The sequence below is a fragment of the Phalacrocorax aristotelis genome, chromosome 1, assembly GCF_949628215.1.
Source record: "Phalacrocorax aristotelis chromosome 1, bGulAri2.1, whole genome shotgun sequence".
In the NCBI taxonomy this organism is placed as follows: Eukaryota; Metazoa; Chordata; class Aves; order Suliformes; family Phalacrocoracidae; genus Phalacrocorax; species Phalacrocorax aristotelis.
In genome coordinates this window covers 2126214-2151463 of record NC_134276.1, presented here as the reverse complement: position 1 = coordinate 2151463, position 25250 = coordinate 2126214, and the positions used below count along the sequence as shown (strand labels likewise).

At 45.3% G+C, this 25250-nt stretch overlaps 1 protein-coding gene across 10 annotated transcripts in view; it reads right to left on the bottom strand.

Annotated features, from left to right (window-relative positions):
- Nucleotides 1–25250, bottom strand: part of FAM168A (family with sequence similarity 168 member A) — a 229254-nt gene that overhangs the window by 154077 nt on the left and 49927 nt on the right. For 4 of the 10 annotated variants that reach the window (XM_075109330.1, XM_075109830.1, XM_075109500.1 and 1 more), the window contains exon 2: nucleotides 16051–16143. The exons of 4 other annotated variants lie outside the window; for them this stretch is intronic. The gene's annotated coding sequence lies outside the window, so the exon portion shown is untranslated. Of the gene's footprint in view, nucleotides 1–16050; nucleotides 16201–25250 lie in introns of all 10 variants that reach the window. 2 more of the 10 variants (XM_075109416.1, XM_075109910.1) reach the window with 1 other exon arrangement.

Genomic DNA, 25250 nt, shown 5'->3' with positions numbered 1-25250 from the left:
AGAACTCGCCATTCCTCCACGCCGGCAGCTGGGGGAAGGGAGTCCGAGGATGCTCTGGTGACATGCCAGCGTTATCAATCTGCCCAGAGAGACGGCTAAACGAAGGGGAGGCATCCAAGGAAGCAAGTGACGGTAAATAAGCTGCAGTGGTCTTCCTATACAACAGCATTACACTCAATTACCTTCCATAGTCTGTAAACTTTCTTCCTATAATCCTTTTTAAATCAATGAGAGAACTGGGTACTGATTCTGAAATCCCTCCTTACTCGAACGTTAAATGCAAAATATTTAGTGACCCAAAACCAAGTCCAGCAGAGCAAGCAAAGCTATCAGCTTATAAACCCCCAACAAAACCTTTAATGAACTGACAAAAATAATCCTCAAGCAGTACCTGTGAAACAACCCTCGCAATTCATCAACGAGCCATTTTATTGTCAGCTCCTGGTGAACAGCAAAATTTTTTTTTTCAGTTCTTCTCCAGGCATTTTTGCTGAAGAAATACCTTTCACACCTGACCTGCCCACAGACAAGGCAACAGCATCTTTGCAAACGTAGAGTGCTGCCATGACCATTTCTTGGTCAAGTCAACAAAAAACGCCTATTTTAAAGTCCCTTCAGAAACAAGACTGCAGTTTACACTATGGTAATACATCCGTCTTGAGCAGCTTTTGGAGCAGAGTGCACTGAAGTTATTTTTATGATCAGTTTTCCTTCCTTGAGCAAGATCTAAGTCCTCTCAGTGACCCCTTTAATAAAAGAGAAATAGGACACTGGCCACCCGAAACAGGTTCAAAGCCAATGTACAACTCCTAGACAGATCATTTGATCTACAATACTTGGTTTAGGTTCTCAAAAAGACTAATTTTAATTAAATATCTTATATAAGCACATGTGTAGATCCAATAGTGGCCACCAATGCAGGCAAGACTGGCAGGGTACCGCTTGTCTTCCCTAACCATCTCCATTTGAATTTTTGGTGTCTAAGCTACATTAGTGGTTCAGATGTCCTCCATCACCAACTCGAAGAAACTTCAAAGGCAAATTCACCCTATTTTAACACAACTGTCTACAGCAGGTGGGAGGACCATTTGCTGCAGATGTCTATGTGTCCCCACGAACTATGAGAGGAGCCTAGACGAGGAACTAGGTGCTTCACTTCTAGGTGGCTGAGTATGTAAGAAATTAAATCCCCCAAAATTGCCCTCACCCTCAGTCCAAGACACCTTTCACAAAACGAATGCTATTTCTAGAGAGAGAAGAACCTGGACAGAAATATTTCTGATAAGGCCTCACGTGTATATAGAAAAAAATGGAAGTGCAGTTAGTGATGTACAGCCCCATTATGCTTTTTGAACTTGCAGTCTTGAAGTTAAGCTGTGTTTTATTTTTAGCTAGAAATTACATGCTCACAGACTCCCAGGCTGGTGGGGGCTGGAAGGGACCTCTGGAGCTCATCCCGTCCCACCCCCTGCTGGAGCAGGCACACCCAGAGCAGGGGCACAGGGCCGCGTCCAGGCGGGGGGTGAATGTCTCCAGGGAAGGGACCCCACAGCCTCTCTGGGCAGCCTGTGCCCCTGCTCTGGCACCCGCACAGCAAAGGGGTTTCTCCTCATGTTCAGGTGGAACTTCCCGTGTTCCAGCTTGTGCCCGTGGCCCCTTGGCCTGGTGTTGGGCACCACTGAAAAGAGCCCGGCCCCATCCTCCTGACACCTGCCCTTCGGATAGTATAAGCATTGATGAGACCCCCCTCAGGCTTCTCTTCTCCAGGCTGAACAAGCCCAGGTCTCTCAGCCTTTCCTCACCAGGGAGATGCTCCAGCCCCTGATCCCCTTGGCAGCTCTGCGCTGGCCTTGCTCCAGCAGTTCCCTGCCCTTCTTGAACTGGGGGGCCCAGAACTGGCCGCAGCCCTGCAGATGTGGCCTCGCTGGGGCAGAGCAGAGCGGGAGGAGAACCTCCCTCGCCCTGCTGGCCACACACCTTTCCATGCACCCCAGGACACCGTTGGCCTTCTTGGGCCTAAGGGCCCGGTGCTGGCTCAGGGTCAGCTTGTTGTCCAACAGCACCCCCAGGGCCTTCTCAACTCAGCTGTATACAAGACACAAAACAATGTGTCTCCTTTTCCCCAGCTGTGACACCCAGAAAGACTGACAGACAGCAAAAGGCATGTGCTGCAGTGCCAAGATGGCCTCAAGTTTGTTTGGTTTTCTCCCATTTACATTTTCGCTACATCTAACTGCAGCCCTTAAACTTCTAATTCACCTATTGACATTTCTTCCTCTCAGAGCAGCATCTCCCTTATTCGCAGATTCACGCCAGCCATGGGGCTCGGTGTGGGGATGAGTATGGCCAGCACCTTCACGGATCCAACACGTGCTGCCTCAGGGAGGCTGACAAACTGGGAAAAGCCTTTCACATCTGCAAGAGAATGCATTGGCTGCTTTGGTGGAAGTGGAGACCACTGTTTCCACACTTCAATATTAAAAAATGGAAAATAAATATGTGTAAGGAACCTGTCTCCAAAATGGGGGAGAACATTGGGCAAAAGAATTTGTGACAACATTCTTAAGGCAGCTTGTGCTCCTCTACCAATTTGCCTTCAGTCTTCCCAACACTTTTGTACCTGACCTCCTCTTCATTACAGAAGTAGACTACATCCAAGGGTAACTAGGATCCTAATGATCTCTCATCAGCTAAACTTCGCAGCAGAACACTTCCAAAGAAAAAAAAAAGGTCAAAACCTGCCATCAGTAGAAGGAAAATTTCAAAGGACCAGGAAATCAGCTAAGTTGTTAGCTTTTCCTGCTCAAAATCTGTAGCTTGTAAGGATCCACACCCCCACTGAAAGGATGTACAACATGGACCCAAGGAAAGGCTGTTGCATGAAGTGAGCCATAAAAGTATAAAAGGTTAAGAACAGCTGGCGGCTGTTGTATACGCATTTTGTGACCGAATACAGCATTTGCTATGAAAAAAAAGATATTTAAAATTACAAACTCTTGGCCCATACACCACAAGGACCACCAGCCAGAACTGGCCACATCTTGTTTCATTGACTCTGCTCCAAAGGGGCGCAGACAACCTACTCCCAAACCATACACTTCTGTCCCAAATTGTACATGGGAGTTCGCCCATGGAGCAAAGGTAGATTGGGAGGCTTTGGGGATTGTTACGTGGGATGAAAAGGAGAAAGACGGAACCATAAGCCCTGAAATAACACACGGGAAAAAGCAAATAAAACCTTTCGAACAGCGATGTCTAGACAGTGCCGATGTCTTTGTCTTTGGGAAGAGGGATTAGGGCAGAAAGCTGGCTGTGCTGGTCCTCGTTTGATATGAAAGCTAGAAGACACTTTGGGCTAAAGGCCTGACCCTGTTCCAGAAACTACTTTATTATGAAGGAACTGAAGAGAAGGAGGTCTGTAAGACAGGACAGTAAGATTTCTGCCTAGCAGTCACAGCAATTAAGCCAGCTGTCTTGATGAAGGGAAAAAACACACCGGAATAGAACCCAAAGGCTCAAAAGAGCAGAAGAAAGTAATTTTGAGAGTAGGTCAAAGCTCCAGAGCGGTTTACCTTTCCAGTTTGAGACTTAACGCTAGAGACATGCTTCAAAAAGCTGACCAGCGAGATTCTGCTGATACCACGGATGACCCCATAACGTCTGCATGCTCAAGCACTAGTCAAGTATTAAAAGTGAATGTTGAAAACCGTGCGAGTTAGGATCAAAACCGGCGGAATTAAAAGGTGCCTTCCCCTTCCTTCCTTCCTTTCCCTTACATTAAAAAAGATATATATTCTAAAAAAAACAGCTGAATATTTTGTATACCTGGCATTATTAGGTTATTCAACATCTCAACTTGAAAACAGCAATCTAAGCACAGATCTCTGGAAGAAGGACAGAGTGGACTTTATTATATAAAGTTTTCAAGAAAGAGGCCCTCTCCTCCTTTATCTGAATCAATTCCACTGTAGCTTGAACTTGTTTTTATTAGGCATCGGTATGATTCCTCTCCCTCAATTACTGCACTATCTGAGCAGGTAATAGCCTTAAAATTGAAGGAAGGGCTGCTAATACTTGCCGGAGCTGAAATAGCTAGCAAGATTCTCCCAAATAAAATCCCTGCTATGAGGCTGCTGGGTAAAAGTGGTCTAATCGAATCCCAGATCATATAAGAAACTTCAAAAGATTCACTTCAAAGTGCTACTTCAGCAAACGAAGTAGATGAGTCAATATAATGTTTCTCATACTGGAAAGAACCACTTCCTTCAAGTGGGTAAGGAAAACAAATGACGGCAAGTCAAAGACGGAAACATTTGTGGTAGCTGTGAATAACCATCCTCAGGCTACGGCTGTAACGAGGTGATGGGCTCACGATCTCCTGGCTGCACGGGCACACGGTACGATGCCCTGCGCACCGGTGGTCCCAACACGCTGGACTTGTTTCTAAAGGATGTGCTGGCTGAGAGAGAAAAACAAAACAGAAGCTCCAAGGCTTTCATTCTTACCCAAAAATCAGTCCGGCAACTCACTGCCCCAAGGACTCAGATGCGTTGGGGAAGACAGAAAGGCAAACAGCTCTTTCAAGGAAATGGAAATGTTTTAACCTGTCAGAACCTGAGCTCGGGCCTGAAGCATTTTGCTGCTTCTCCAGGCAGGAGTATCAACAGCGACTGCACTGGATCAAGGCGCCGCATTCTTTACCCTGCTTCAAGCGCTAACGATGTTATCAACTGCTGCAGGAGAAACAAACTTGGGAGCCTAAACAAACTGACAGATAAGTGAGGGAAGAACCAGCTCTTAAATATCTCCACGCCGCTAAAGATATTTGTCATTTAGGTCTGTCCGTGTTGCCGTTAGGGACCAAGTTTTGCTAAAAATGCAGTTTAAAGGCAGTTTCCATTTCCCTGAATATGGAGAGGACATTTACAGTTCAATACTCCAAAGTCCTCCACAACCACCGACAGCTCCCGAGGCCCACAGTTGGATTCCCAATGTCTCATTTTCCGTATTTAGCCATTCAAACGCATGCATAGGATTTCTTCTAGGGTATAAGTGCTACTAAAATTTTTCAAACTGTTTTAATTCAAATAAATAAGTAAATAAACCCCAACCAAAACCAAAAGCAAGGCAGAGAGAGTTCTCCTCTCTCTTGGTTGTGTAAGACCTGTTACAAGAGCTTCCTAACCTGCCTCCAGTCCTCCCTAATCCCTTCACCAGTCTAATTAAAACCCATTAAACAAAATCCTGGAGATTCTCTTTCCACTACCTTTTCCTGAAGAAAACTGGACAAATTGCCAAGCAGCAGGTCTCACTTTGGGTTTTTGGAGGAAATGAAAGACTAAACATCTATTTTAAGGTTTCTTGGAGGGTGTATTTCGAATAGACGCAACACTTCTGAAATGACACGCAGCTACCCCTCTCCTAACTCTCAGAATCTTACCTCATCACTCAAAATATTCTTTTACCTTTTTTCCTAGAGTAAAAAACTTGAGATATACGATGAGTTGATTCAATGACACAAAAAAAAAAAAATGCCCAGAGAAAATTAAAAACAAGGAGCTCCTTGAACACTCGTTTCCCATGGAGTTATTTCTCACATCGATTGACTTTGGTCAAGCGGAAACTTGAAACAAAGCTTCTGCCATGACAGGGCATTTATCAGATCACTGAAGGTTTTCTGGCACTTTGTGTGTGAATACATGTTGCCACTTTACCCACTTACAAAACGCCTTCTTCCTTTAACTTGCAGTATTTTCACGAGACCTAGAAGAACTTAATCATCTCTGAGACGTCTCCTTCCCTTATCAGACTTCCAAAGTTTGCAGAATGGAAATGCTTGCACGGAGAGCGTGAAGCCCGATTTCCCTAGGATATCAGGATTTGAAAAGAAATGGTTAAATCCTAATTCTTGCTTTAAGTCTAACTCCTGATTCTAAATGAATCTAAGACTACACTCCCTGCAGAATTGCTCTGCCTCCCCTACCACCTAGCTCTGCAATACATTTGCAGAAATTAGGTTAGCCATGTTAACAAGGCTCATGAAAATAAAAGCATCTTCCTGCCAAGACTCAATGCCAGGACCTCCTCGCTGTTCTGCCCATGCCCTCCACTTGCCCTGCCTGCACAGCCCTCTTCTGATTTATCCTGTGGCCCCCATCCCTGTTAAAGACTGGCCTTTCCCCAAACTCAGCTAAATTAGCCCAAATCATTAATTCACCATCTTCTACTCTAATTTACGAGCTTCCCAGGAAAGGGGAAATTTCTCCTGGCCGGTCCCCATAGCATATCGCATGCCTTGTCTTACACTAATAATCATGAGCAAACTCAATATCTGAAGCAGAAGGATATGCTTTAAACTCTTTCTGAACAGCAAATATTGCAGAGATGACAAATTATCATTAATGTCTAACCAAGCAGGCAAGGAGCAATCATTTTTATTATAAAACTCAACCTGCCTCATGAAAAATAAGTCTTCAGATATTACTAATTTTCTCTTTTGCCATTATTTGATAGCAGAGAAGGAAGGAACCATTAGAAATTGTTTACATTATGAAAGAAAAAGCCCGAGCAAGAGGGAACAATGATGATAATGAACGAGAGGATGATATTCAGCAGGCAAATGCTTGCAAAAATCCTTCAGGAACGGAGACTAATTTGGTGGTGAAGCAGCACGTGCATTTGCCAGCGCTAACACAGGTACGTACTTGGGCAGGCCACACTTTTTAATCTTCTGGAAATGCTTCTTTTGCATCCGTCTCTGAGCAAACACACAACTCCCACTCAAGCACAAGCAGAGGTTTGAGTACCGGCTCTCATCATTGGCCTCACTGAGAGGTGCAAACCATCGTCCCGCTGCAGAGGACACGGCAACGCAGAGCTTCTGGGGACCCGCGTGCAGCGGCTGTTTTGTCGTATTATCCCCATAAAGAACGTGGAGACCCACCATGTAGTGCTGGGTACCCAAAATTTGACACTTGGTTAAATATTCCGCGATTTAATGATTCGTACAGCTCTCTGATTTTTAAATTGCAACTTGTCAATTAAAAAAAAAAAAAAAATCAGTCCTAATTTGTCATTTAACAAATACACGTTTCTTTCTAATGCCAACCCTTTATTGGACCAGGCAGAATGATAATCACAACTCTTTGCAATGCCTCTCTGTTTTCATTGCCATTTCCAATGGATTGAAGCAACAACTGAACAAGAGGAAGATGAAAAAAAAAATCCCCAAACCCACCCTAGCATTGCCTTACAACTTTGCTGAAATGCCAAGAATCAGAGGTCCTTTTCCACCTTCTCTTACCGAAATTTGGTTAGTTAAAACAGAATGGAGTTTTCCATAGGGTTGGAAAAGGGCAGTGCCTTTACAGCAAAGTGTGGGCACGCGCCAGTCCACAGTCTGGCAGCTTTCAGCCATGGGGCCAAAGGTAGCACGTGGACGCGTTTTGAACGGTACATCGTAGGTTTAGGAGCTGAGCACGAGGGTATCTGGGGAGACGTGACAGCTCTCACTGTGTCCTAACCCCAGCAGAAGCCAGGAGAGTCTCTCCAGCAGCGAGCCATGACACCCTCTAGTAAAACCATCATTAATATCTACCTGCAGACACAGACTCCAGTTGCTATTGGGTTTCTACTGACAAAATTAATGGTGAGAGGAGGGAAAAGCATACGCTATTATGGTTTCAAAGCTGCCAAACCTTGACCTGGCCTACAGAGGAAGGCAGACAGCTTCACAGCACAAACATCTTTTAAAATACAAATTGCAATAGAAGACATCAGTATGTCATTGTACACACATGAAACATTCAAGAAACGAAGGACGGCTTTTTGTTAAGCTGAGGAGCTTCATAGAATAGTAGAATCACTAAGGTTGGAAAAGACCTCTTGGATCATCAAGGCCAACCCCCAGCCCAACACCCCCAGGCCTCCTAAACCATGGCCCCAAGTCCCACGGCTACACGGTGGTTGAACCCCCCCAGGGACGGGGACTCCCCCACCTCTCTGGGCAGCCTGTGCCAGGGCCTGACCGCTCTGGCAGGGAAGGCATTTTCCCTCACATCCAACCTAAACCTCCCCTGACGCAGCTTGAGGCCGTTCCTTCTCGCCCTGTCACTGGTGACTTGGGAGCAGAGACCAACCCCCTCACTACAGCCTCCTTTAGATGTATTCCACCATTCTCCCTCATCTAAGGACTCATCTGCATGCTTAAAAAACATTTCTACAGTGGGTCACTGTTAGCAACATCACACGTGCGCACGGCCAACTGTTATATTAAACACACACTATCGCAGAAAGGAAATGTATTGGAGGTACCACACCGGGCAACTATTGCCTCTTTAATCACAAGCATTAACAAGTTTGGATGGAAACCCAGTCCAACATTCATTTTATAGAGCATTTAATGTGATAACATCTAAGACAGGAGAAAACTTTATACAGACAGAAGGAAATCTTAATTCAAAAACAAACCAGAGACAATTATTGAAAGTATACCTACAGTATTGTTTTTTTGGTAGTCAAGCATAATTATGGAAGGTCTATTTAGAAAAAAAACCTGAGCCTATGATATGCATTTCAATTAATTTTCAAACTTTTGTGCGGAGAGTAGATGGCTAGAATTGGATACTACGGGAAACTACCATACACTGAAATATGCTCATAAATGTTACAATGTAGGAATTCCAAGTGTAAAACCCAGACAATGCTGCAAGGTCTGGGTTTGTTTCCTGTTAGGCTGCATGAAATGCCCCTGTGCTCGGCCCTGGGGAGGCCCCACCTCGAATGCTGGGCTCAGGTTTGGGCCCCTCGGGACAAGAAGGGCCTGGAGGGGCTGAAGCGTGTCCAGAGAAGGGCAGCGGGGCTGGGGCAGGGTCTGGAGCACAAGTGTGCTGGGGGGCGGCTGAGGGGTCTGGGGGGGTTTAGCCTGGAGAAGGGGAGGCTGAGGGGAGCCCTTCTCGCTCTCTGCAGCTGCCTGAGAGGGGCTGGAGTGAGGGGGGGGCTGGTCTCTGCTCCCAAGTCACCAGTGACAGGGCGAGAAGAAACGGCCTCAAGCTGCGTCAGGGGAGGTTTAGGTTGGATGTGAGGGAAAATGCCTTCCCTGCCAGAGCGGTCAGGCCCTGGCACAGGCTGCCCAGAGAGGTGGGGGAGTCCCCGTCCCTGGGGGGGTTCAACCACCGTGTAGCCGTGGGACTTGGGGCCATGGTTTAGGAGGCCTGGGGGTGCTGGGTTGGGGTTGGCCTTGATGACCCGAGAGGTCTTTTCCAACCTTCATGATTCTGTGATTCTATGATTCTATGAACTTTCGTCCATAGGTGCTACATGGAGGAGGAGAGACTCCCTAGAGGTTGAGGGCAATCAAAATATCACATTTAAGCTCCAGATCTATCCTTCATATTGTTACAATGTCAGGTGATGGCTTTGTGAGGGTCTAATGGCCGACTGGATATGGTGAATCTCCTGTGCTATGGGTCTATGAAATGGGTAGAGGAAAGAATAAAACATCAGTGCTACCTGTGGTGCCGTTTACTAAACTTCCATTACGTTCACGTGCTGTCACAGTACTGCACAACAGGCAAATCCAAGGCTCTTGAGAACATATCATTTCCGAGGTTTACCAAGGGTGCCCACAGCTTACAACAAATCCTCTGGATATCGTTACTGTAAATCTAACAATACCAAGTTATCACATTCACATGTTAAAAAGAACATTCCTCTATTAAAATATACATAAAGTTCTGGCAATTGCTTTACAACTTTATTGCTTATAATTGTACAAGGCTCTTGCTCTTCAAGCCCAATCACAGTATTTCACGCTAAACTCTAATTATACAATCTAGCATGAAAAAGCCAGAGATACAGACCCTTTAACAAGCTTAGGCAAAAATCAAAGGCCCACAAAGGGCTAAATCAAAAGCTGACTCACACCAACTCTATTCTTTGTGCAGTCAACCAAGACTAATTAATGCTTTTAATGTCAGTTTACCCCTTTTGGCACTATAAATCAGAACACGCAGCTTTTATGAGTTAACAAAAGAATCTGTGAAAGGTGTAGCTTATTAACCAAACTCACAAATTCAAATGCACTTCATCAGAAACAGGTATATTTAGCAGCATTGTGCTCATCGAGCAGAATTATCTGCAGGCTGTACACAGAGAACATGCGTTTATCAATACAAACAAGGCTGGCACACCAGGAAGTGGTGGTAAATTATACATCTGAAAGAAAGGCCACCACTTCCAGCACGGCTTTTGTGAGAGCAGAAATGTGGAGCGAACACTGCGGGAAGGCGTTACAGAAAGGTGTAGGGAACATACTGGATGCTTCCCTATAAACTCAGCTCAGCCACAGAGGCTGCAAGAACTGAGCATGGTATTGCACTGCTTCAGCAGGAATAGAAAAATTGGTCTTCAGGTAGATCTCCTACCATCGCCCACGCGGCTGGGCCCTTCAGCAGCTTCTCCGTAGCATGCTGCACTCGTCTCGATGCACCATTTGAAGAGCTCTCATTAGGGTTTTGTTTCTTCCCCTCATCAGGAAACACGGATCTCCATTTTTCTGTTGTTTCTGAAATCCATTCTGCTCTCTGCGCAGCAACCAGTTGGGACTTTCATTTTGCAAGTCCGCTGGACATCAGCCTGGCCTCTAAGAGAAGCAGCTATCGCAGGGCTACAAAAAGGTACCCGTGTGGTAAACCTCCGTCCAAAAAGATGTCAAGGCCACAAATCTTTCAAGATACATACATGATTTTTTAAGAAAAGATTCAATACAACTGACATCCTAGACTCAGAGGAAGAAAAGAGACTCTAACTGCATCTTTAATATGCACATAAACGCGTAGATCAAAAGTAGAAAGTCAGTCCAGAGCATCTTGATAAGTCTGGTGTCAGAGATCCTCTCTGCTGCTTATATCCATAAATCTTATTAAAACCTTCTTTTTATTTTAAATCAGTTTTTGACAGTTAATTTTTTTTTTCCTTGTTATGGGAAATGTCATCTTCCTAATGATTCCTCACTCCCCTCACAATTACTGTTTATCAGCAGTATTGAGCCATAAAGAATCATGAAGCTGCTTTGTCAATAAAATAATTCCTCTACGCCCCAAACTAATCATCGTGGGATGTTCAGGCTGATGTTCCTATCCTGACACTCGATTACAGTGCATCCCTGTGGCACAGCATCCATCACGCACCCCAGACAGGCAAAGGACACCGCCGGTTCCATCTGGAGAGCTGCACTGGCTTTGGGGAGTGACACAGCCCAGCTTGGGGACCCGCAGTCACAGTTCACATGCGTGTCATCAGCCAGTGACTGCGACTGCCACGAAATACTGAGGCAAAAACATTAAAAGAGGATTTTTTTTAAGGAAGTAGACCTGACTAAGAGAAACATTTGCATGAATGCTGCTTGGGATCAAATGCTGGGTCATTAATCTTTATAAATTCATCACCTCATGCAGGGAAGAAGGTTCCCTACGTGATACGTTACAGCATATTTAGGTACATCAGTGAGGGGGTTTCCTCTCGCTGACACATCCAGCATTGTAGTAACGTTCACAAAGGAACAAAAATCTTCTCAGGAAGTGAAAATTCCCATGAAGCAAGGATGGACAGAGTAATTACAGATCCCAAAGCCTTCCAAACACTATAATATTTGTGACTGACATGCGAGAGAGGGAAGAAAGGGAATCCAACCAAAATCCAACACCTTGTGGGACTTGGGACTCAGATGAGGTACATTTAAGGGAGCCTTGCTGCTCCATTACTCTTCGATTGTATGTAAAGACAAAGGAGATATAGCTTAAAAGAAAGAAGAGTAGAATCACAGAATCATGAAGGTTGGAAAAGACCTCTCGGATCATCAAGGCCAACCCCCAACCCAACACCCCCAGGCCTCCTAAACCATGGCCCCAAGGGCCACGGCTACACATTTTTTTAACATCTCCAAGGATGGTGACTCCCCCACCTCTTGAGTACCTACGCTCTCCACTATGGACCAAGACTGTCCACTTTCCTGCTTCTTCCAATATATGGCATAAGGTTGCTGGGCAAAACCAAAAGCAACAAGAGCAGAAGAAACACGTTGGAGAGTTCTGCTCTCGAGGCGGCTGATCCGGCTCACTGTAAGAGCATCCTTAGGAAACTCCTAAGCATGTCACACACTCAGCACGGAGTCGGTGATGTGGTATGGTGGAAAACACCAGTCCTCTGACTCATCCTCACAACCAAACCCTTAAACCCCACAGACAACAGCAAGACCCTCTTCCCTCAAGACCACCATCTGAATCAGAACACCAGCAACCTCAAGTTAAGGGTCTCAGCCATTCCCTCACCAGTTACCAGGTTCAGCTCTTAGAATCTAAGACTGAAATATCACCAAATTAAAGAGCTCTGAAGCACCAGGCAACATTCCTGAGCCCCAGTTTATGCTCCGTCTGCTTACACACTACTGCAGTGTAGATACAGTCACACCAAGCCGTGTGGATGAGCAGCGTGCTCCTAACTCAGAAGCATGTTCACAGACACAGCTGTGTCATGGAGCACATGGAAATAAACATGCTAAAAACCCACACCATGTCCAGACTAGATAAGAGGCTACATTTTAAAACACTGTTAATGTTCTAATATGACCTATTTCCCTCCTCTAAACACGACCCAAAGGATAAAAGGGAACATGAACCACTGTCCTTGGTATCACCATCATTAGGCTCCACCCGGAACAAGGGACAGGGATCTCCTTTCACTCTTAAATACTTGCATGATGTCTCATAGGATCCTGGGACCTACGTAGAATCACAGAATGGTTTGGGTTGGAAGAGGGACCTTCAAAGACCACCTAGTCCAACCTCTCTGCCATGCGCAGGGACATCTTGCACTTGATCAGGTTGCCCACAGCCCTGTCCAACCTCACCTTGAAAAATTCCAATGACTGAGCATCCACAACTTCTCTGGGCAACCTCTTCTAGTGTCTTACCATGCTCAGCATCAAACATCTCTTCCTTATGTCCAATCTAAGCCTATCCTCCTTCAGTTTAAAACTGTTGCCCCTTGTCTTGTCACTGCAGGCCTTGGTGAAGTGTGTCTCTCTGTCCTTCTTAGAAGCCACCTTTACATACTGAAAGGCCACAATAAGGTCTCCCTGCAGCCTTCTCTTCCCCGGGCTGAACAACCCCAGCTCTCCCAGCCCGGCCTCGCAGCAGAGGGGCTCCAGCCCTCGGAGCATTTCTGTGCCCCCTCTGGCCCCGGTCCAACAGCCTCATGTCTGTCCCGTGCTGAGGAGCCCCGAGCTGGACACAGCACGTAACTTGGCTTGACAGAAATCACCTTCCATATCATATGTTCTCTGAAAGGAAATTTATTCTCCAAAACAGAGCTGCTAATTCAAGAAAACTTAAGATCTGTGAACAAAGGATTTGCTCATGTAGCACCAAATAAAATCAAAGTGAGGTAGTCAGGCCCCAACAGCACAGAAGTACCCTTCACTTTAACCTCTGGATTTGGTGCATTCCCAGCACAATGAAGACCACAAAATGGACCCCACCACACTGGCATAAACGGTCAGGAGACTAAAGATCAGAAATTTTCCACATAAGTTCAGAAACATTGAGGTGAATGGAGCAAATATATAAAGTCCAGGCCCAGTTAACCGCACGCCAAATTCCACTCACACACGTTGTATAAAAAACAGCCTAACGTAAAAGCACATTTAAAAGTATTTACATCAAACCAGACCATTACACAGGTAAGAGGGGTATTTTTAGATACACATGGATTTTACACACACAAACACAGACACACACAGGGTGATTAACTATTTAATTGCTGGAATTCCACTTAGGACTTGGGGGAGTGGAGTACTTCCTGAGCAGGAAATAACCTAAACTAAGTAAACTAAGTTAAGAGGTTGGGCACGCACACAATTCAAGAATTTAACTCAATTTCTTCCGCCTTTTGATTTCTGAACATTGTTTACCATCATGAGTCTAAAAGTGAGAGTTTCAACCCAAGATAAAGACACCCGAAAAGTAAATGTCTGAAGTGGCTGGTGGAGATCCCAAGCAGTGCAGTCACAGCCTGGACACCAATTCCGATCAGCTTGAAGAGGACAACCAGCAGCTAGTCAGCCAGATCTCCCCAGGCTCCATCAGTCCCACTCTTGAGATCTCCAGGGACCCAGGTTGGGAGCTCAGACACTGAGCACACACAAAGCTGAAACTTAATTTACTTAATCTGGAGCTGAATTAGACCAGGAGTCCCTTGGACCAGAAGGTGTCTTTCTCATGCAAAGCCAACACTTAACAACATATTCTCATTTGAAAAAACACCTTGTCTTCCAGATCCTCCCCACCTCTGCTTTCTCCCTACCTCACAACCCATCAAATGCGCACCCTTGGCTTTGCTTCTCTTCCTTCTGCAGCCGTGGAGCTCTGTTTCTCAGGCCCAGAAAAAGCAGCAAAGCCCCAACTGTGTCTCCTACTGTTGCTTCAACGTGGAAATCTGCAGGACAGTATGCAGAAAAAGGGGACAGGAGCAGCAGCAAAGTCCCTTTTTTTTTTTCATTTATGCTTTTTTCTAGCACGATACACAACAAAAAGGGGAAGAGGGAGGTGGAAAGGGGGCCGTTGTTGTTGCTTCAAGGTTGGCACAAGCAAGGACGAAGCAAAGCTTTTCTGAAATGCTTGGCACTTTCTCTCCCATCCCACCAAAGACAGGTGGAGTTGCTGAGGGTGGGATGAGGAAGGAACAACAGCCTGGTTTTATCCCTACCCAAAGAGCAGGCATCTAATCAGGACAGGTTTTTCCCAAAGCAGGGCTGGAGCACTTCTGCGTGCTAAAATAATGGGAGGATAAGGGCAACAGCACGCCTAAATGTTCGATCCCAGTGCAGTGCAGCAGATCCAAGAGCAGAGAGCACTGTTGCTGTCTGTCTGCATCTGGTTTTTGGCAAATCTGACTTGAATGGGAGCAGAGCACTCAGTGGGCATCCGGGCAGCTGACATTTAAAGTTCATGTTACTAAGCAAGCAGCAAAACATATAAAAGGGGGGGAAAAAAATGAGTCAACCCTGTTTTTTCCATACTCCTGCACAAGAACAGCTGGACTGGGTCAGACTGACACTTCAGCTATCCCATTGCCTTCTCTGCAGCAACAACCAAGTGTGAATACTTAGGGGAAAACCTAGGCACAGGGCAGGCACGCAGTGACATTTGCCCAGCGTACTTCCCAGCCCGCAACCGTGTGCAGCACAGGGATTTCCTGAAGTGGTATGTTCGTATTGAATAGCAAGTTGTATATTATGTTACACCGCTATCACAACATTTTTTATTTTCTTATATATAAATGCCTAGAGGGCTCGACCTGTTCAGGTCTCATGATGCCAGGCACCATATACAAAAATAAATAGTTCAGATAGAACCTGCCCCAACCAATTTACAGACCATATTACACTGCAAAGTTTATATTTAAAGAAAAATGTTTCCAGCTTTCTTTTCTGAAAGGCTGCAACATAAACTATTAGAAAATAATTTGTCTACAGGCAAACAACTGAAATTTGTACCAGGAATCATGCCTTTGCCAAGCCACTAATTTTGACCCAGCCTTCTTTTTAATATAAAACAAAAATAAATTCTTTACTAAGAAGATATTAAGGCTAATAAACACTAAAAAGCCTAATGCTCACACTTCTTTATGGGAGTAGCACATACCTACTGTGTGCTCTACTCCAGTCTGCTGACTACCTTAGATTTATTAACTTTATAAATCAACACAAAATGATTCAGACACACAGTGTTGCTGGAGTTTCAGCTTATGCATTTCTTGACCCAGAAATTACTTGCTTAGTGTAAAACATAACACAATTCTGTACCAAAGCTCATCTAATATAAACAAGGGTCCAACCCATACCAAACACCAGCACTTGTTAATCAACACTTGCAATCTCTGTGGCATCGAAAGCTTTTCTGTCCAGGGAGGGAGCAGGGGAAAAGGTGTTTGAAGGAGTATCTAAACTCAAGCGCTACAATTCGAGGGCACAGGTAAAACGTGAATTGATACCTCTTGGATACGAGCTTCCTTCGGATGGAGATAATCCGGAGAGGAGTCTGCCTATGGCTGCAGGGCAGTGAGTCTTCACAGCATTCCACAGCTCTGCAGCAGCAACCAACAGAGAGAAAGAGAGAGACCCGTGAGGCTCCGTGGGCAAACCTGTCGGACAGAAAACATGGCTTTTTCTAGAAAAGAGTGGTCTTTATCTCCACCGGAGCAAAAGGAGGAATGGGGACATGTGAGAAATGCAGTCAAAAAAGGAGGAGCGATGGAGATGCAGGATCAGAGGAGGAGAGGGAAGGAATACAGGAGCTGCCTACAAGACCGACAGTCACAAAAAAGACAGCGAGATGCGAATGGTCTGCCACTCATGCTTCCTACCCACTATCACTAAACAAAGAGATATGCATATATAGCGCACCTCCCTCACAAATAAATATCTCAAATTGCCTTCCACCTAAAAATACCAAGGACACTTTTTTCCATCACTATAGGTACAGGGAGAAAAACAGCAGAAATTCAACATTTGCACCTTCAGATCACGACACGAAACGTTTCTGCAGCTACACGCTACAGCGCAATGACTTTGGGTGCAATACTCACATGGCGCATCTTGCACAAAGTCTACGTCAACTACGCTTTGCCTACGCTCTGCTGAAGAGTTGCGTAGAAACCAGAAACAAAGGGTATCAGGAGCGGATGAACTCAGAACTAGGGTCTTCTCAGCTTTCAAAAGGGAAAAACAAAGTTCAAGCTTTCATTTAAATACCCACTAACAAGCTATTTGTCAGGATTTGAGACTAATCAGGCCAAACAAAGTTTTACACATTACTCCTACACCCTCCCTTCTCAGCTGACACAAAAGATCAGAGAACTGAAAATGAAATACCTCAAAGTACAGCGTACAAAAAAAGCTCTCACACAGCTCCACATGCTTTATGCATTATACAGAGGAACAGAAAAACCACTGTTCACAAACCAGGACCAGTGCTCCTTATAACAGTTGTTTATTTTAATCAAGCCGGTACCAAAATGTTTATATTAAATAGTTTTTCGTTGCTTTTAACGACTGATCCGGTATTAGTTTACATTCACTCAAAAAGCACTCTAGGGGAGAAAACAGGATGCAGAAAGTGTCGAATCCAGTAAAACAACTGAGAGTTTCTTCGGGAGTGCTGATCCATCCCACCTTTCCCTGCAGCATTACACCCAGAGGCCCTTCAAGCCCAGCAAGTGAAACAGCACAAAACCAGAAATGAACAGAGGAAAAAAAAAAAGATAAATCTTCATTTTTACTGAAGTTCCCAGAATTGCCTCCTGCAGGAACCCACCACCATGCCATCTGAGACGGCACCCTCGGAGAGAAGTGAAAACCCACCCTGCTGATGCCCAAACATACAGATAATCCCAACGCCGTTGCTACCAAGAGCGTGAGCACGCTCAGGGAAACGACTCAGTAATATTTCCACCTGTTGTACGGGTGCTTCACTTCTGTGTTTCCACCTTACAATAAGCACATTCGTTGCTTGGAATTTAATCCTGGTTTTAGGCTTTTTGACTTGCCTTTATGGTGCCCCAGTTCAAAGACATAACTCTAAAATATATAAGCAAACGCCTTTAGGAGAGACAGGGAAGCCTAAGTGAATTCCAGCAGAAACAACGACTGGACAAATCTCATCACATCAAGCTCTGCAGTGGCAAATGAGTCTCTCTCGGAGCACATTCTGTACTCAGAGTAGCCTCAGTGCTTCGGGAGATACCAAATATAACACAGCCCTGTTTTAACTTCCTTCCAGGAATACACACAGTCATTTATCAAGAAGACGTGGGCTGCAGTTTCAGTTCCAACAGCTTCAGTAACATTTTGTAAAATTAAACAAATGACTCCTTTTGTGGCAAGAAAGAAGCAGAAAATAGTCTGGGTCCAAGCAAATGGGGGAGAAAACCACCTCCCCCAAATCTTCCTCCAGCCTTTAGCAATCTTATGAAAAGCACGCCTTGCCAGCTACACCAGGTCAGCCTTAACCATGGGATCAACGATACCCGTTTGCGCAGCTTTTACACCTCAAATCTCGATGCCTTTGCCGTTACTCTTTCATTTAGCAGGGCTGGTTTGATAGCTAAATCTGCTTCACGTCCAAGTTTTGGAATATTTTTACATCTTTACACTTGTGCGGCCAAGGAAGTCAATAAGCTTTGCTTTGCAAATACCGAATGCTCCCCGTGCGTGTCCAACACCGTGCTGCGTGTGCTGAATACACGAGGGTTTCCAGGCACCACCTCGATTTAGCAGGACAGGATTGCAACAGCTTTTAATGCCAGGGGATTATGAGAAAGTTCACCTTTTTGTTCACCTCTAGCTGCTAAAGAGACAGAGAGAAGTATGGTACCCACCTCCCATTAACCTTGTCGGTGGGATCTTTCTTTAGCTGCAACAGCATCAATACCTCCTTGTATTGTGCTGCCACGCAGACACTCAGTACAATCACACTTCTAGGGAGGGAGGATTTGTCCTTTTGCTGTTTTTTTTTGACCAGAAGTCAAAACGATTAGGTTCATAATAACTGGAAGCTCCTAGTGCGGAGAGAAGCTGCGATGAGCTGCACAGAGATGGAGGCTATCCACCGGCCTACACACACACATCGCTGCCCTCAGTCACCGATCAAAGACTTGTTGTAAATGGTCAGAAGTTAAGAGAACTCACTCAAACTGGTACTAACACAAAATAAATCTAGTTTCACATGGACCTTTAACTTCAGTGTATGAGAAGCTGCAAGATGTAAATGTAATGGAAGGTTGGGGGGGACCTGCTGGAGAGCGGCTCTGCTGAGAAGGCCCTGGGGGTGCTGGGGGGCAGCGAGGTGACCCTGAGCCAGCACCGGGCCCTTGGGGCCAAGGGGGCCAGCGGTGTCCTGGGGGGCATGGAAAGGCGTGTGGCCAGCAGGGCGAGGGAGGTTCTCCTCCCCCTCTGCTCTGCCCCAGTGAGGCCACATCTGCAGGGCTGCGGCCAGTTCTGGGCCCCCCAGGTCAAGAAGGGCAGGGAACTGCTGGAGCAAGGCCAGCGCAGAGCTGCCAAGGGGATCAGGGGCTGGAGCATCTCCCTGGTGAGGAAAGGCTGAGAGACCTGGGCTTGTTCAGCCTGGAGAAGAGAAGGCTGAGGGGATCTCATCAATGCTTATCAATATCTGAAGGGTGGGTGTCAGGAGGATGGGGCCGGACTCTTTCCAGTGGTGCCCAACGCCAGGCCAAGGGGCCACGGGCACAAGCTGGAACACGGGAAGTTCCCCCTGAACATGAGGAGAAACCCCTTTGCTGTGCGGGTGCCAGAGCAGGGGCACAGGCTGCCCAGAGAGGCTGTGGGGTCCCTTCCCTGGAGACATTCACCCCCCGCCTGGACGCGGCCCTGTGCCCCTGCTCTGGGTGTGCCTGCTCCAGCAGGGGGTGGGACAGGATGAGCTCCAGAGGGCCCTTCCAACCCCCACCAGTCTGGGAGTCTGTGTCACTGCACTCGCTTGCTTTGTGCTGTAACCCCATCTCCTAGCCCTCTTCGGCTGGAGTCCTAGACTGCCACATTCTCTAGCCACAGCGATGCCACACACACGTGAAATTTAGACATCTTTGCAGAAACACAGTCAGTCCCGATCAAGGCCTTCGAGTAGAAGTACAAAGACATTTATCAGAGAGTGAGAAAAAACAAATTTTAAAGAGGGAAAACATGACATGCGAGGAGGCATTCACTTGGAAAATTTAGGGGAATCGCACAACACTGGGAAGTTCTGCTGGCACAACCATGTTTATCAAGAGAGTGATCTGGGATTAGCCGCACGATGCCATCAAAGCCCCCACACACAGTGTGCTGGTGCAGCTCTACCAGCAGAAAGCTGAATAAATCTGCAGAAGTCACCTCCATGCAGGACAGGAGCAGGTAGAAAGGGAAGAGAAAAGCTTGCCTCTCTGTAGATTAACAACAAAAAAAAGCAAGCAAAGGGAATAAAATCATTTTAGTGCTGAAGAGCAGCGGGCATACAACATAGCTAGGGTGGGCATTTAAACTGTAAGGCGGCATTTTTAATTACCCATCTAAAAATGCTGGGCAATGTGTTAAAAGTCCTTCAGCACACACCTGAAGAAACTATGTGCCACTCCCTGAAGAGCTAGCTGGAGCTTTCACGTGAATCATCTAGAAGTCAAGAGGAGCGGTTATCCAGCACACAAGTCCCTATCAAATAAATATTATTACTGCTTCCTTGGGGAAGAGAGTTAGGGAAGAAGAGGGCTCTCCTCGTCAGTGTTAATCTTCTTTTTTCTCCTGGTTGTCTCTAGGTCTAAACCGGGCTTATTGCTCCACTTATTAAAAAAAAAACCCAGACAGAAAAGGGAGCAGGGAGTAAAGACTTCAAGAATACAGACAAAACAACCCTGCCTTCCCTGACAGAGGCAAGTTTCCTCTTCCCACTCCTGCCACCCCGGCAGTCTCTTGCAGGCTCAGTTTCAGAGCAGACGGAGGTATCACCATCATCCCTTGGTACCACGGGAAGCCAAACGCTGATCTCACACCGGCAAGCTCAGGCAAAGCAAACACGGATGGAAACCTGGAATCCACCTCCTTTAGCAAAGGTAGAGCACCAGCTCCCCCCGTTATTGAGCTGAGAGCCATAGGTAGGGCTGCCTGAAAAAAATTATACAGGTTTTCCTGAAATGAAATACGGAAAGAAGGAGAAATATTCACTAGCTAAAAAGTCTGTTGTGCTCGGCAAGTATTATTGCTCTTTTTATTTTTGAGTTATGATCTGGGTATTTGAGGGTCTGGAAGAGATGCCGGAACCGTCCTCACCCACTCACCCACCAGGCACCCCCCTCTATGGCGGGGGCACTGCCAGCCACCAACAGCTCAGGCGTTCGATGAAGGTACTTGGATGCCTTATTGACTTCGGGAGGTGCTTGTTTCTTGGCAGCGAGGGGTTTGTCCTGTTTGGGTCTTTTAGAGATATGGGATGTTGCTAAACCTTCGCTCTTCGGTCCTCACAGATTTTTGCCTTCTTTGCTTGTGAACCAGCTTTTTGCAACTGCAAGTGGAAAACCATCTCAGTTGAGAGTCAAGACTCTTCCAGCTCCTGCTTACTGCATTTGACTTCCTACTGACCCTTTTCAACAACTTGCCTAGAGCCAAAGTCACCCCAACTTGCTGAATAAATTCATTAGTTCACGTCGAACACATTTCGCGCAGGTTTCCCATTAACTTCTAATTTCCTAATTATTAGATTACGTGCTCTAGCTTTTAAAGCGATTTACCTCTATCAAGTAGAGCAAAGAAACCTAACGGGGTTCCGGCAGCCTGCTCCATAATGAAGCCCTCCCTCCCCTCCCACTTTCTCCTTGGTGTGAAAAAGTTTAAATCCCTTAACGTTTCCTTACCAGATTACTGCAGCTTCTTAGCAAGAAAACTTGTTCCCCAATATCTTCATCAACTACATGTGGTATTTCAAGCAGCGAAACAATATTTTTCATTTTAATTCTATCCTCCCCTCCTATGACCAAAATTGAGTTTGCTGCTTTTGTTTCAGAACCTATACCATTATTATGATCTTATTACAATTATTCTTCTATAACTCCCTTTTTTTTTTCTCCATTTTTTTTTTGTTCTTCTTTCTGTAAAACTGGACTCCAGTGGTAGGAGCTGGGTACATGGATTATAAAATAGATTAAGAATTAATTAGAATGTGGTGATTAAAAAACCTGCCTTGGTAGATTGCAGATTGTTATGATAAAATAGCATTAGCATAATCCATTTAAAAATACACTCCACAATTACTTATCAAATGAAGATAAAAACATTCACTAAGTGTCTGACATGCTGGAGAGTAAAAATACAGCATCCTCCACTGAGAAACTAACTCTATTCTGTTGGACAGCACTAGAAAATTTTCCTCATGAGCCAATTTTCCATCTCAAAAACCTTCCGTACCGCTTGAGGCCCTTGAATTGCATGGCCATCCATCAGGACACTCACCGAGACTGGGATTTGTGAAGGAACAGAAAAACATAAGGTGCTAAAATCCAACTGGACAAGGTCTAATGATGCTTGACTGGAGCCAGGCACCTTCCTTTGAATCCTATTCCACAAGGTTTTGTGTTTAACCCTCGGAGTACCAAAACCCAGCAAAATGGATCTGCTGGGCTCCAAAAAAATAAAATTAAATTCACTGAGATTAGAGAATAAGCATCCCTTGGGGCAGCAGGGAGGGCTGCCACTGTAGCCTTGTACATTGGGCTTGTCCTTATAACAAACACATTGCTAATTCCAGCATGAAGAATTCTTCAAAAGTAGATGTTGAAGTTATTTACCTCCTGTTTTCATCAATTTTTCAAAACCGGTTCTTAAAGTACTGACTCTGGATTAGTTATTCTCCCTCGTGCAATTTATATCTTCTAAGACACTTAGAGGTTTCTAAGTCACAAATGACTTTGTAGGCAAAAGAAAACAATTTAATTACGTAAGATTAATATTAATCGAAGAAAACGATTTACCAAACTACTGACAACGCTCAACCTTCACAAGGGAACATAGGAAAGTTTCAGTATTAAAAAAATATATGCAACCGTCGCCTTAAAACTAGAAGCAAGCCTTACAGCAATAGCAGCCTTGTTTGACCTTGACTTCTATTTAAATAAAATAAAATCTGAGAAAAACATTCTAACACAAGCCTTCACAGCATTACAAAAGAGGGATTAATGTGAACATGGCAGACAATCTATTTGGGCATTGGGAAAAGCATTGACAGCGTTTCATTCTGAAAGATAATTCAGACACCTTTACTCACACAGTGAGTATAATTAAAGGACTACAATGTAAAGGCAGTAATAAAGGGTGTGGTATTGAGTTGGGAGCAAGGAGATACCACAGAGGGGATTCCAGAGACATTTGTCATAAAGCCTAACACATTTAGTATCTAAATTAAGGAAGAATAGGGCAAAATGTTAATGAGTATGCACAGGTTATCCAGAATGGAGCCGAGCTCAGTTCTTCTCAGGGCACAGTAAAAAAAAAAAAAAAAGGAAAAAAAAAAAAACACCAAACTGAGAAACGAGAGTTATGGGGGGGGGGAATCAAATGAGATCCACCTGGAGGAATTGGAAGCCAAAACATCTGTGAAAATACCTAGCAGGAAATAAAGGCATGGAAAGAAATAATTCTGGAAGGCAGAAAACATGGCAGGAAACCACAGGGACTTTACTGGCTGGAAGCACCTTCCCGTCTTTCCTCCCCTCACAAACTGCCAGCTGCCTTTGTACCAACACGACTCTACGGAGCCGTACAGTGAACGAGATACTGAACCAATCTGGGTTAAAAATAACCTTTTTTGCTGTTCGCTGATCTGGTTCGCCATATGGCTCCTCAGATAGTTGTACCAGCACAGTTAAGGGAGCCCTGCAGTGGGAACAGGCAGCAGAGGAGGAGTAAAACTCCCAAGAAAAATGCTTCACCCCAAAGGAAGAAAATACGAGATGCAGCCAAGAGGATTTGCACCGAGTGAAAAGGAGAGCACAAGCAGAAATTCACCCCGGTCTCCCCAAACACCGCAGCACATTGGTGACGCTCAGGAGAGAAAGGCTACCAGGACTGCCTGCGTCTCCCGAGCTCGCTCCTGCCAAGGGCTGAGCAAGCAAAGCCCCGTCCCTGACACTTGTCCCGTCCAGCTGGTGGAGTTTTTGAAGAAAGAGGATGAAAAGGGACTGGCAGACTGGCCATGCTCCCCAGCCAGTGCGGGAGCACGCACACAGGCTTCACTAGCAACGTCATGCATGTCCATGAAAACTCAACGTCAAGATGCACGACGACTCGACATCTCAAGGCACACGATGAGTTTCTAAAATTAAAGGGTTTTTTAAACTCGAGAGTATTAAATATCACAGAGAGCCACCTTTTTTTACATACAGGATGTAAGCGTGAACTAGAGATGTAAGAAAAGTGCGGAAGTCATTACAACTGGCAAAGTTGGGCATCATCCTTCCTCCAGGAACATCCTGTTGTCTCGGCTTGCAAGGAAGGCGAGTGACTAATGTCGGTATTCATCTGCTGGGTATCACCCCTGGCCTCACCTCCCTTTTACATCATTTCTTCCACTATATTGCTAGGATTACTTTCCTGCTTGAAGGATGCCGCACCAAGGCTAGAAGGACAGAGCAAGATTAGGAACAGCAGCAAATCCCATCCCCATTTTTACTTACTCACCACTTACTGATTAAAAAAATAAAGCCTAATCCACTGAAAAACTGAAGCAGTTGCTTTTAAAGCCAAAGACTAGTAAAAGGACAACTACTGCTGAAATATCAGCAGTTTTTTGCCTGTGTCGCTCAGCTCCCTGCCACTGTTGAGCTCTGGATTTCTGCGCCAGAGAGGATTCAGGTGCGGACACGGCGGCAGGATGGGTGGATTCAAGATATTTAAGTCAGCCACTCTAATCTGAACTCCCATCAGTAGATAAAAGAGACTTAAACAGAGTGAGATCTGGTTTGCTTTTATACTTACCTGTATTTAAAATGACTAATTCTTATAAGGCCAGTCTTTCAAACATGCCAGTTTACGAAGGCATGTTGCCGTATACCACATCTGCTACATTTTGTAATCCAGAAAAATACACACTGCAGACAAACGCGCTCATTCTTCATTTTCACTTTATCATGTTTAGAATAGAAAACGGCATTATGTTCTAGTCTAGTTCATTAATCTACTTCAACTTACACAGTCCGTCTCTGAAGAAGGTTTTTCTTAAATCTCCAAACTCTAGCAGAATAATTAGGCTCAACACACTGCCTAGTAGCAGAATTTGGGGAGAGAGGCACTACTCTCAATAGAAGATAGAGGACTAAATTAAGGACTGATTAAAGAAGCTGGGGACACAGAAGCCCCAGAACAGGACAGGACATATCCAAGGATGCTGAGGAAGATGGCCAATAGCAGCCTTTCAATATCAAAGTTGAAGGATGACAGCGATCGCACCCCAATTGCCTCTGGCAGGGGGATGACCAGCTCTGCTTATGACGAGAGCGCAGCAGGTGGCACTTACCTCGACTTCAGCAAGGTTTTCCACATGGTCTCCCACCATTATATCCTTGTAATCCACCCACTCCCTTCATAGCTCCCCGGTTTGGCTACAAGGTGCATGGAAAATTGGCTGGCCTGTCAGACCGAAACGGGGGTTGTCCGT